The following is a 12,362-nucleotide window of genomic DNA, read 5'->3' as shown; positions in this document are numbered from 1 at the left end:
GGTATTTTCAACAGGCAAGTAACCCAATAATGGGTAACTCATTTAATAGCTCTTCCCTCTGATTAGTCTTTTAATATAATTACTGTTAACGTAAAAAAAATGTAGCACAACAGTGGGGCATGGATCTTCCAAATATTATGTGCTATTAGTTATTAAGATAAATACTTAACACTCTTCTGATGAGGTGGCCTTAGGCTAAACTACTTGCATGTCATGATTCTGGAAGAGATACAGGTGTCTGAAAAATGCTTTGCAATACTGTGGATGTCTTCTCAAGTATAACCGTTATTTCCTATCAAGGGTTATCTTGGCTGACTTTTGCTCAGAATACAAAACAGTGCCTTAGTGTGATTTCTAGCCGTTGTTGCACAGTTGGTGTAATAATTCTTATTTAAGTGAGCTTGTTAGTCCATTTAGAATTGCAACTTCAGCTCATAAGAATATGTTAACAGCCTGATGCTTAGTCGTAGTCTATTTAGCCTAAGCAGTTTGCAGTTTGTTGTAAGCCCGCCAATGTTTGTTCATGTACCAACTATGTGATAATTCTTAGTTTTCCTTTAACCATAAGAATAAATTAAAACATGAAACAAGCTCATCTATAAAGTAGTGGCTCATGGTATTCAGTAAAGTTTGGAGGAATGTTTCAATTTCTTGCCATAGAGCATGAGTGTGCAAGAGGATCTTGTCAAAGCAAACATGTCAGAACACTGCCCCTCAGACCCTTGTCCACCTCGAGCCTTCAAAATATTCTACTATCAACTTCTGCAGCCACCCCAGCCAGAAGACTGATCAACAACTCCTTAAAAGCAGGAACTTTACCAGAATACTTTAAAAAGCCATAAATCCTGAAGTTACAGAAAAAACCTACCCTGGACTATCAAGACACTGACAACTACACACCCATAGCAAACAGACCATTCCTGGGCAAACACATAGACAGAGAAGCTTTTGCCCACATATCACAATTCATTGAAGAGAATTCCATGCTTTCTGACTCCCAAACTGGAGTCTGTCCAGGAAGAGACACTAAATCCACCATTAGCTCTATCTTGGATTACCTTAAAATACAGTAAACCAAAGCTGGGTTGCTGCTCTTATTCTCTTGTACCCTTTGACAGCCTGTCACACAGTGAATCATGACATAATAATCTAAAGACTTAAATAAGCCAGAACAGAGGGCATAGCTTTCACTTGGATCACACCGCACCAACGCAATAAACGTTAAATTAAACATACTCCTCCTTTCTCTTCTAAACTATACAGCATTGACACAGAAGTCTCTCAAGGTTCAACCATCTCTTCTATGCTTCTCAACATCTATGTGAAATCTTTACCAGATCTGATCAATAGTTTTGACTTCACCTGCTATAACTACACAGATGACATGCAGATACATCTGAAATTGGAATACCCAAAGGACATTTTAACATCACAAATCTTCTATTGCCTCTGGTCTGTTGAAAAATGGTTAATATGGAGCCCCTCAAATTGAATGCCTCAAAAACTAAAATAGAAATCTTGGAATTGCCATGGACGCCAAGCTGTCAATGAATCCACAAGTAGACAAGGTAGCCTAAACAAGCATTCTCACAATAAAAACAAAGGAATGCATCTTCCCGCACCCAGGATTCCCTCACACGGTTCAAGCTACCATCTCTCTTGAAATCACAGGAATGGTGGCCTACAAGGCGCATTTCAAAATTAATTTTTTTGAAGTAGCTACTACCAGGGCTAGTTTAACTAACATTAGTGGGAGCAGGCAGTGATCCACTGGACCACTAACCACTCCTGGAAAGGCTGCAAGCCTGATTCCCAAAAATGAAGGATTCCAACTCGGACCCCTTCTTTATTGTATATCAGTTGACATGCAATTTGTGATTTGAGAAGTAGCTGATAGTTTGCAACCAGAGCTGTGGCCACAAACCATTGATACATTGGCAACCCAACCATGATTTGGAATGAACAGCCTTTTTACGTATAATTGCAGTTCAATAGTGATCACAGAAGGTATTTATTAGCTTGAAAAACCTTTTCAGAATCATAATTTCTTTTTTACATTGGAAACAGCACTTTTAATGACACCAACCCTGTGATTTTGAGAATCACTAGGTTTGCAACCACAAAAAGGTTTTGTACATTTTGCTAAATATTCCATGTGGGAGCATAGGCATACATTTGAGAAAAATATTGTGCTTATTGTTAACTGGTAACTAATACATTTTTCAATTATACTTACCGCCTGAGTTTTGCGGTTAGGATATTCATGTACAAATGTGACAGATATCCCATCCTCTTTATTACAAGTGCATTGCATCATATGGCACTTGTAATAAAGCAAACAGGAAATCTGTCATGTTTGTGACAGAGTAACACAGCGGCCAAACTCTCAAAAATGCTCATAAAAAAACAAAAGATCACCTCCATTAGGCAAATGGCTTTTAACTAGCCCCATATGAATTTGAACTAAGTTGGGTTTATTAAAAAAATGTATTGTACATGAAACTTTGGATGCAGTAAAGTGATTGGAGTAAATCCTATGTATCTTTGAGTGAAAGCAAAGTCATGAATATTGTCATAGTTATAGGAGAAAGATAAATGCTTCCCAAAATTACAACTTAACTGTTTAACAGTCTATAGTTATGGTATAGATGCATGGACAAATAAAATTAAACAATCTTAGGATAAATTGTTTCAACATTTCACCACAATACCAGTATTCATGACCAATTAAATACTACAATCAGGTGGTATATTGTGTTCACATTTACACAGAGTAAGGGCATGTTTGAGTTTCGATCAAGATAGTAGTTAAGGCTTAGATTAATGTAACGTCATATTTATAAAAAATTACACAATGTATAGTCCGACCAAGACTCTTGAAATGTAAAGATTACTTTGTTTCACTAGAATTAGAGATCAATATTGAGCATTGACTAGTTCTCAGACAGCGGGTTTGTGAAGAATGTTATTATTTAGGCACTAAAGCCTCAAGAAAGAAACATTTATCTTCTCTATATATACTCTCAGAACCTCAAATCCTCATACCCAACATTTCTTGTAAATGCCCAGATGTATGGAGTGAAACAGTGGGTCAAGGGAAATAAAGAAGGGACTGTTGGGAATCAAAAGCTAAGATGGCAAAAAGACACAATTAGTTTCCAAATAGCAAACTACACATCAAGATTCCTGATACCTAACATTACAGTCATGATTACATATTTACCTTTTTATGCAGGAATGTCCTGCATGTGATGGTTATGTTAAATAATTTCATAGTAGTCAAGGCTTAAATCTTCCCATGGATTTTTCTTCAGAGTTTAGGCAATACTTTATAACACCCTCAGTGTCTGTGGATAATTCTGCTCAGACCTGTAATTGTGCATCTTTCTGTAGCACATGTACATCCAGATGTTCAGGTTTCCCTTTGCTCTATCCACATAGAGTTCAGCTAAAAGCATGAATGCTTGTTACTAATCATGTTACTATTTAGTTTTTGAATTCATCTATAAAACATTGTCCCTAGGCCAGTGACTCAATGTATTACTTATTTATACCCTGTACCTTTGGTTCATATTATTGTGCACAAAACTATATGCCACTGAGGACCACTGTCCAGAATTATAAAAGTACAAATGCAGCTGTACATAGAATTGTGAATTTCACAAACACAAGCCCACCAATCAACCATCATTCAAGTGGGTTCTCTCTGGCTTGTAGAATGTCCCTCGGCACCCTACCACTGCATCCATGGCCATGAGTGTTCCTTGATTGTAAAACCAGGTAGCGAATGAGGATCTTCTCTAAATGAAGATCATTTTGCTTCTATACATGCCTAGGCTTCCTCAAGCTACTGGTGCTACTTAACACTGAGCAGTGGCAACCAGGCACAACTCCTTTTTATACTTCTTTAGAACACAAGACATTCTATTGTGAAGGTTCTGAGTACCCCAGAAGATAAAGGAGAACAGTTATGAGAACTTTCCATGTAAGCACCCTCAGAGGTGCCCCCTCTGGAATTCATATACACCTAGCTGCAGTGTTGTGTCTTAAAATAATGTTGCTTTAACCCCTTGGGTGCCTTGGACGTAACAGTTACTTCCTCGACGCTCGGGTGCCGAGGATGTAAACATCACATCCTGCACCCGGCCTATAGGGGGAAGCACTCGTACTCCCCCTTGGCCCTCTCACCCCCCTCCCCTGGGCAGGGATGAAGGGGAATCACTTGCCCTTGTACTCCCAACCCCCCAATGACATCTGATGACGTCAGCGCGCAATTGCACACTGATCTAATCAGGGGTTGTCCCCATTGCGCTGGAAATCTGAAGAGAAAGGCTTTTATTTTTCTTCCAATCAAGGGTGTGGGCGATCAGAGAGGCATGAAAGGAAAGGCTCTTTGAGCATTCCTGCAGCACAATCGCACAGCGATCGTGCTTCAGGAATGCCCACCAGACACCAGGGACTTTGTTTACTTTTAATAAACAAAGAAGGGAAGCGGCCCTTTAGGCAAGGGTCGCTCCCCAAGAGGCGCATTTTTTTATAAGGACATTTTTTTATTAGGCCAATCTGCCCCGAAGGGGGGCAGCTGCTACTAGGCACCGGAGAACATTTTTGAAAAGCGATTTATAGATGGGGAGCGACCCCTTAGGCAAGGGTCGATCCCCTGGGGGCAAATTTATTTTAGGCCATTTCTGCCCCCCTTGGGGGCAGATCGGCCTATTTTCATTAGACTAATCTGCCCCCAAGGGGGCCAGATACCACTAAACACCAGGGATTTGTTTTGTGACAATTTCAAGCAAGGGGAGCTACCCCTTAGCAAAGGTCATTCTCCGTGGGGCAATTCTATTTTAGGCCATTTCTGCCCCACTTGGTGGCAGATTGGCCTATTTTAATTAGGCTGATATGCCTCCAAGGGAGACAAAAAACACAAGGCACCAGGGATTATTAATTTATTTATTTTTTTACAGATGGGGAGAGACCCCTTATGCCAGGGTCACTACCCTGGGGTGCAATTTTATTTCAGGCCATTTCTGCCCATCTTGGGGGCAGATCAGCTTATTTTTATTAGGCCAATCTGCCCCCAAGAGGGGCAGAAACCACTAGACATCAGGGATTTTGTTTGTGCCAATTTTACGCAAGGAAAGTGACCCTTTAGGCAAGGGTCACTTCCCTGGGGGGGCAATTTTATTTTAGGTGAGTTCTGCCCCCTTGGGAGCAGATCTGCCTATTTTAATTAGGCTGGTCTGCCTCCAAGGGGGGCAGAAAACACTAGGCACCAGGTTTTTTTTTTTTTACAGATGGGGAGAGACCCCTTAGGCAATTGTCACTCTCCTGGGAGGCAATTTTATTTCAGGCCATTTCTGGCCCCCTTGTGGGCAGATCGGCCTATTTCTATTAGTCCCATCTGCCCCCAAGGGGGACAGAAACCACTTAGGCAGCAGGGATTGGTGTGTTTGTTTTGTTTGGGGGGGCAGCCACTTGGGCAAGGGTTGTTTCCCATGGGGGCACTTTACTGTTGGCCATTTTTGACCGCCCCTTGGGGACAGATTAGCCTGTTTCTATAAGGCCCATCTGCCCCTAAGAGTGGCAGAAAGCACACAAGACATCAGGGAAGATTTCTTTTTAAAAATAGAGGGTGAGGGTTTGGCCATGCCCCCACCCTACATAAATTTGGACAAAGTTGTTCTGCCCACCGGTGGACAGATGGGGCAATTACCCCGATCCACTCCCAGGGAGGGGGGGCGGGCGGAAAGCCTACTAGATGCCAGTGAATAAAAAAAAAAAAAAAATGGGGTGGTGGCTACTAACCAATGTGGGCATGGTATGCCTCCATCCCTACTGAAGGGGGTAACAGTCTTTCAGCTCTCCCCAGTATACTAAAAGATCTTATCCCAACGGTAAGCAAAAGAACATTTGATTATACTGGGTTTTGATTTGAGCCATGAGAGCTTGGCTAACTCTCAAAATAGTCCCACTTGGAATGGTGAAGGCTGCACTTATTGGACTTTGGGACACTGCCATCCAGAAAAATCTACAAGACCAAGACACATCTGAAAACTAAACATCTGGGTGAGTCCAGGGTGGTGTGCTTCACATGCACCCTGTACCATTTTCTTACCCGCAATGCTCTGCAAACCGCCAAATTTCCTTGAAATCACACATTTTCCCACATTTCTGTGATGGAATCTGTAGGAATCAAACAAAGTCCTACCACCCAGCATTGTCGCATCTATACTGATAAAAATTTTGCCCCACTTGTCAGTCTAAAAGCATTTTTTTTCAAACTGCCCTTTTGAAGCCACTTTGGTTCCCACTCAATTTCAATATGTTTTTGGCTCTTCCCGGTCACAGGCCCTTGGCCTACCGACACAAGTGAGGTATAATTTTTATAGGGAAACTGAGGGAAAGGCTGGGTGGGAGGAAATATGTGTCGCTGCCATGATCCCACCAGAAATGTTGGGAAAATTTATTTTTTTTAGTTAAATTTGAGGTTTGCTAAGGATTCTGGGTAAGAAAACACAAGGGGATCCACACAAGTCTCACCTCCCTGGACTCCGTCTGGTGTCTAGTTTTCAGAAATGTCTGGGTTTGGTAGGTTTCCTTAGATGGCTGCTGAGCCCAGGAACAAAAATGCAGGTGCACACCCCCTGCAAAAACAGATAGTTTTGTAATTGATCATTTTGATGTGTCCATGTAGTGTTTTGGGGATAGTATTTTAAAAGGCACAGGTTTGGTAGATTTCCCTAGGCGCCTGCTGAGCTAGAGACCAAAATCCACAGCTAGGCACTTTCCAAGAAACAATTCAGTTTTCAATGTAAAAATTTTATGTGACTATGCTGCGTTTTGGGGCGTTTCCTGTCGCGGGCACTAGGCCTGCCAATACAAGTGAGGTTCCATTTTTATTGGGAGACTTGGGGGAATGCCGGCTGGAAGGAAATTTGTGGCTCCTCTCAGATTCCAGAAGATTCCATCACCGAAATGTGAGGAAAAGTGTTTTTTTTGCCAAATGTTGAGGTTTGCAAAGGATTCTGGATAACAGAAACTGGTGAGAGCCCCAAACGTGACCTCAATCTGAATTCCCCTAGATGTATAGTTTGAAATAATGTATATGTTTTCTAGGTTTCCCTAGGTGCAGGCTGAGCTAGAGACGAAAAATCAACAGCTAGGCACTTTGCCAAAAACATATCAGTTTTCTTTGGGAAAATGTGATGTGTCCGCGTTGTGTTTTGGGGAATTTCCTAACGCTGGCATTAGGTCTACCCACACAAGTGAGGTACCATTTGTATTAGGAGACGAGGGGGGATGCTGAGTTCAAGGAAGTTTGTGGCTCCTCTCAGATTCCAGAACTTTGCAGCATGGCAATGTGAGGGAAAAGTGTTTTTTTTGCCAAATGTTGAGGTTTGCAAAGGATTCTTGGTAACAGAACCTCGTGAGAGCCCCACAAGTTATGCCATCCTAGATTTCCCTAAGTGTCTAGTTTTACAAAACGCACAGGTTTGCTAGGTTTCCCTAGGTGCCAGCAGAGCTAGAGGTCAAAATCCACAGCTAGGCACTTTCCAGAAAAAACATAAGACTGCAATGTAAAAATGTGATGTGTCCATGTTGCATTTCCTGTTGCAGGCACTTGGCCTGCCCACATAAGTGAGTTACCATTTTTATCGGGAGACTTAGGGAAACACAGAATGGAAGAACAAGCGTTATTGCCCCTTGTCTTTCTCAAATTTATTTGCTTCCAAATGGAAGACAGTGTGTAAAAAAGAAGTCCATTTGAGAAGTACACTGTAATTCACAGGCTAATGTAGGTACCCCAGAATTCAGAGATGTGCAAGTAAACACTGGTTCTCAACACCTTATCTTGTGCCCATTTTGGAAATACAAAGGTTTCCTTGATACCTATTTTTCACTCTTTGTATTTTACCAAATGAATTGCTGTAAACCTTGTATACAACGAAAACCCATTGCAAGGTGCAGCTCATGTATTGGCTCTGGGTACCTAGGGTTCTTGATCAACGTATATGCCCTAAATATCCCCACAACCATAAGAGTCCAGCAGATGTACTGGTATATTGCTTTCAAAACTCTGCCAAAGCTGGAAAATGTATAGAAGAAAACGTAGACCTAAATGGCTCTTTTTTCCTCCTCAATTTCATTATTTCTTTTACTTTAGCTGTTACCTTCTGTAGGGAAACCTTGAAGGATCTACAGAAATGAACCCTTGATGAATTCAGATTTTTGTCTACTTTTCAGAAATGTTTAGCTGTTTGGGATCCAGCATTGGTTTTACAGCCATTTCTGTCACTAACTGGAAGGAGGTTGAAAGCACATAAAATAGTAAAAATGGGGTATGTCCCAGTAAAAGGCCAAAATTGTGTTGAAAAATGTGGTTTTCTGATTCAAGTCTGTTTGTTCCTGAAAGCTGGGAATATGGTGATTTCAGCATTACAAACCCTTTGTTGATGCCATTTTCAGGGGAAAAACACATGCTTTTTTTCTGCAGCCCCTGAGAAAACTAAATTTTAGCTGTATTTTGGTTAATATCTTGGTCTCCACCAGTGAAACCCACAAACTCTGGGTGCCTCTAGAATCCCTAGGATCTTGGAAAAAAAGGAAGCAAATTTGGCGTGGTTAGCTTGTGTGGCCAACAATTATGAGGGCCAAAGCGCAAACTACCCCAAATAGCCAAAAAGGGCTCGGCACCTGAGGGGAAAAGGGATTAATAGAGGAACATGGGTTCTGCTAATAAAAAAACACTGAAGAGGCTGTTAAGATTGCCTTCAAAGAACTTATTATCCTTTTGCGGTCTATTGCAATCTATAATGGCTACAACTGTCTTTATGGACAGGATGAATTCATGAGTTTTTTAAGTCAAGTCAAGTCAAATGATGCTTAAGCACAGAAAAGCCATAAAAGAGTCATAAATACATCATACAGGAAAAACACATCCACTATAGAAGCATAAAAATGTGCTAGGAGGTGATTCAAACATTGATAAAATTTTCATTCACTATATGATTCCAAAAACACAGAAAATTTTACGATGCCATACGCACCGCTTAAGGCCTTATTTAGGACAAGGAAAGTGATGCCTAACCCTGCATGGATGTTGTGCTCCTCACTGCTGCTTTAAGAAATGAGATGACACTATAGCACACATCAGTGTTATCTAACATTTGATGGTAGAGTAAATCTAACCTACATTTATAAAGCCTATGGGACTTTAAAATTGGCTTTAAGTTGGTGTGCTTGCCATCCCAAAACAGAGGCAGTCCTCTGCTATAGTGTACAAAGCACCACATGGCTTCATATAACACTAAGGCCCATATTTATACTTTTTGACGCAAACCAATGGCGGCGCTGGTTTGCGTCAAAAATTTTATCGCCGGCTAGCGCCATTCCTATGTGCCATGCGGGCGCCTTATTTAAGAAATGACATTAGCCGGAGCTGTGGACTGGTCAGAGTAAAAAAAAAGACTCAAACCAGGCAGCGCCGGCGTAGGGGAAAATGGGGGTTGTGCGTCCAAAAATGGTGCAAGTCAGATTTGAGGCAAAAATCATTCCTGAAACCGGATGTGCGCCATTTTTTGACATACAAACCCCATTGAAATGACTCCTGTCTTAGCAAAGACAGGAGTCATGCCCCCTTGCCCAGTGGCCATTCCCAGGGGATTACTGTCCCCTGGGCATGGTCATTGGGAATAGTGGCATGTAGGGGGGCCCAAATTAGGCCCCACTATGCCACTTTAAAAAAATAAATAAATACTTACCTCAACTTACCTGTACTTACCTGGGATGGGTCCCCCCATCCAAGGGTGTCCTCCAGGGGTGGGCGAGGGTGGCAGGGGGTATCCCTGGGGGCAGGGAAGGGCACCTCTGGACTCCTTCCATGGTCAGAGACCATGGAAGTGAGCCCACAGGTCCCTTAACGCCTGCCCTGACCCAGGCATAAAAAAACGGTGCACATCAGGCGGTGCGCCGTTTTTTAAGGCCCGCCCTCTCCTGTGCGTCAAAATGACGCAGGAGTATAAATAAGGCGCACAGGCCTTAAAGTCATTTTTTGGGCGGGAACGCCTACCTTGCATGTCATTAACGCAAGGCAGTTTCCCGCATCCACAAAATGACTTACACAGGGGAATTTTTACGTCTGCGGGCTCCAGCGTCAAAGTTTAAATATGGTGCACGGTTTGCGCTGAATGTGCATCAAACTTTTTGACGCACATTTGGCACAAACAGAGTATAAATATGCCCCTAAATACACTACACCATGCCTGCCCCAAAATGAATTAGAAGAGATCTCTTCCAGTGAGTACAGGCTACAGTTAGATAAGAAGCAAGATTAACCAAGCCCAGATGGATGCAGTAATCTCTAACAGAGATCTTGGAAAGTTTGAGACTTGGGGCCTGATTTAGATCCTAGCTGAGGGAGTACTCCGTCATAAACATGATGGAATTCCATCCGCCATATTATGATCTCCCTAGGATATAAAGGGATCGTAATAAGGTGGATGGGATATTCATCTGATTTGTGACGGAGTAATCCATCTGCCAGGATCTAAATCATGCCCTAAATCTGTGAGATTGACAATGCTCCTGGAGGCTGGTCTTAACTTTCCACCTATCATTTTTGTTAATATTAGTGGGTACCATGCACATGTCAGGCAAATTATGATAGTCATTCAAAAAGCTTATAGCCAGCTACCTTCACAGAGTTTTGCCACAATATACTATCTTCAGTTATGGCTATTTGGCAAATAGTATGGAATCATCATTACATGATGCATGGACCGAAAAACAATGCTAGATCGAGAAATATTGCTAAGAATGTGGGAAATTATTAAAGTAACACTGAAGGAAGGAAATGTCACTTAAAATGCCAATGGGATATGGATCATCCAGAGAGCTGGATTTAAGCAGTTTATGATGGGGATTATCTTGTGAGAAATAGTTATTTCTTAGGCATATTTCTTTGAAATCTTAGTGGTGAGGACTACTGAGCAGGACTTCATAGCCCTTAGTTTAGAAGTGAACCCAGAAGGTAAGCTGGCAATCCCTGGGAGTTCTTGGAAATACCTGCAAATGGTCACAGTAAATGGTGTTTTGGTCACTGCTTTCCGAGATACCTGTGCCAGTCATACCATGGTTTTGAAAATCCTGGTTTCCCCAGACCAGAATCTATCAGGACAGCTTTCCAGAGGAAGGGATGCATGTGGGTGGGAATCTGTCCACCATGTGGCTATAATTTCCATAAAAAGGTTGGCGGTACTTACCCAGAGAAATCCTGCCATGCACCTAGACAGTTTCTTTGGCACTGAGCTCCCATAGGTAAGAAAAAAGCTGGGAGGGACAGCTGCCTAGAGTGCCCAAAAACATAGATTTCTGGGGGGTACTGTCACTAAGTGTAGGGTTCTGGAGAAAAGTATGTGGTTTGAGGTTGAAGACACCCATAGTGAAAATATGGCAGGGCAAGGGATTACCTCCTTTGTAGTGACAGGAAAGAAGCCCAAGACTGGCACTAGTGAAGTCATATCTGCCCTGGAGGTGCGGCCTGCACTGTCACAGTGACAGGAAAAGGGGGACTTGGTTGATACAGACTCTTCCAATTAACAGAGTGTCACCAATGAGGGGTATGTGTGTCCACCCTAGATGCTCCAGACTGCCAGGCACACAGTCAATCTCAGGGCACAGATCCTGAGATGGCAGTAGTGATAGTAGGGGGAGAGTGCCTGGAACATGAGATTGCAGGTCCCAGCTCAGGAAAAGAGGGCAAAGGAAACTCAGGAGCAAGTGTACAATTCTGTGCCAGCTCAAGGGCTAGAAGTGAAGCCTACTTTATGTACTGAATTGGAAAAATCCATCTCCCAGTGAATGACTATGGGCCTACTTCCTAACAGTTCCAAATGTTATTAGCTCCAGACTGCCAGGCACACAGTCAATCTCAGGGCACAGATCCTGAGATGGCAGTAGTGATAGTGGGGGGAGAGTGTCTGGAACCTGAGATTGCAGGTCCCAGCTCAGGAAAAGAGGGCAAAGGAAACTCAGGAGCAAGTGTACATCTCTGTGCCAGCTCAAGGGCTAAAAGTGAGGCCTACTTTATGTACTGAATTGGAAAAATCCACCTCCCAGTGAATGACTATGGGCCTACATCCTAACAGTGCCAAATGTTATTAGCTCCAGACTGCCAGGCACACAGTCAATCTCAGGGCACAGATCCTGAGATGGCAGTAGTGATAGTAGGGGGAGAGTGTCTGGAACCTGAGATTGCAGGTCCCAGCTCAGGAAAAGAGGGCAAAGGAAACTCAGGAGCAAGTGTACAATTCTGTGCCAGCTCAAGGGCTAGAAGTGAGGCCTACTTTATGTACTGAATTGGA

Source organism: Pleurodeles waltl, chromosome 8 (genome assembly GCF_031143425.1).
Source record: "Pleurodeles waltl isolate 20211129_DDA chromosome 8, aPleWal1.hap1.20221129, whole genome shotgun sequence".
Taxonomy (NCBI): Eukaryota; Metazoa; Chordata; class Amphibia; order Caudata; family Salamandridae; genus Pleurodeles; species Pleurodeles waltl.
The sequence above is the reverse complement of the archived record's forward strand: the minus strand, read 5'-3'. Positions refer to the sequence as shown.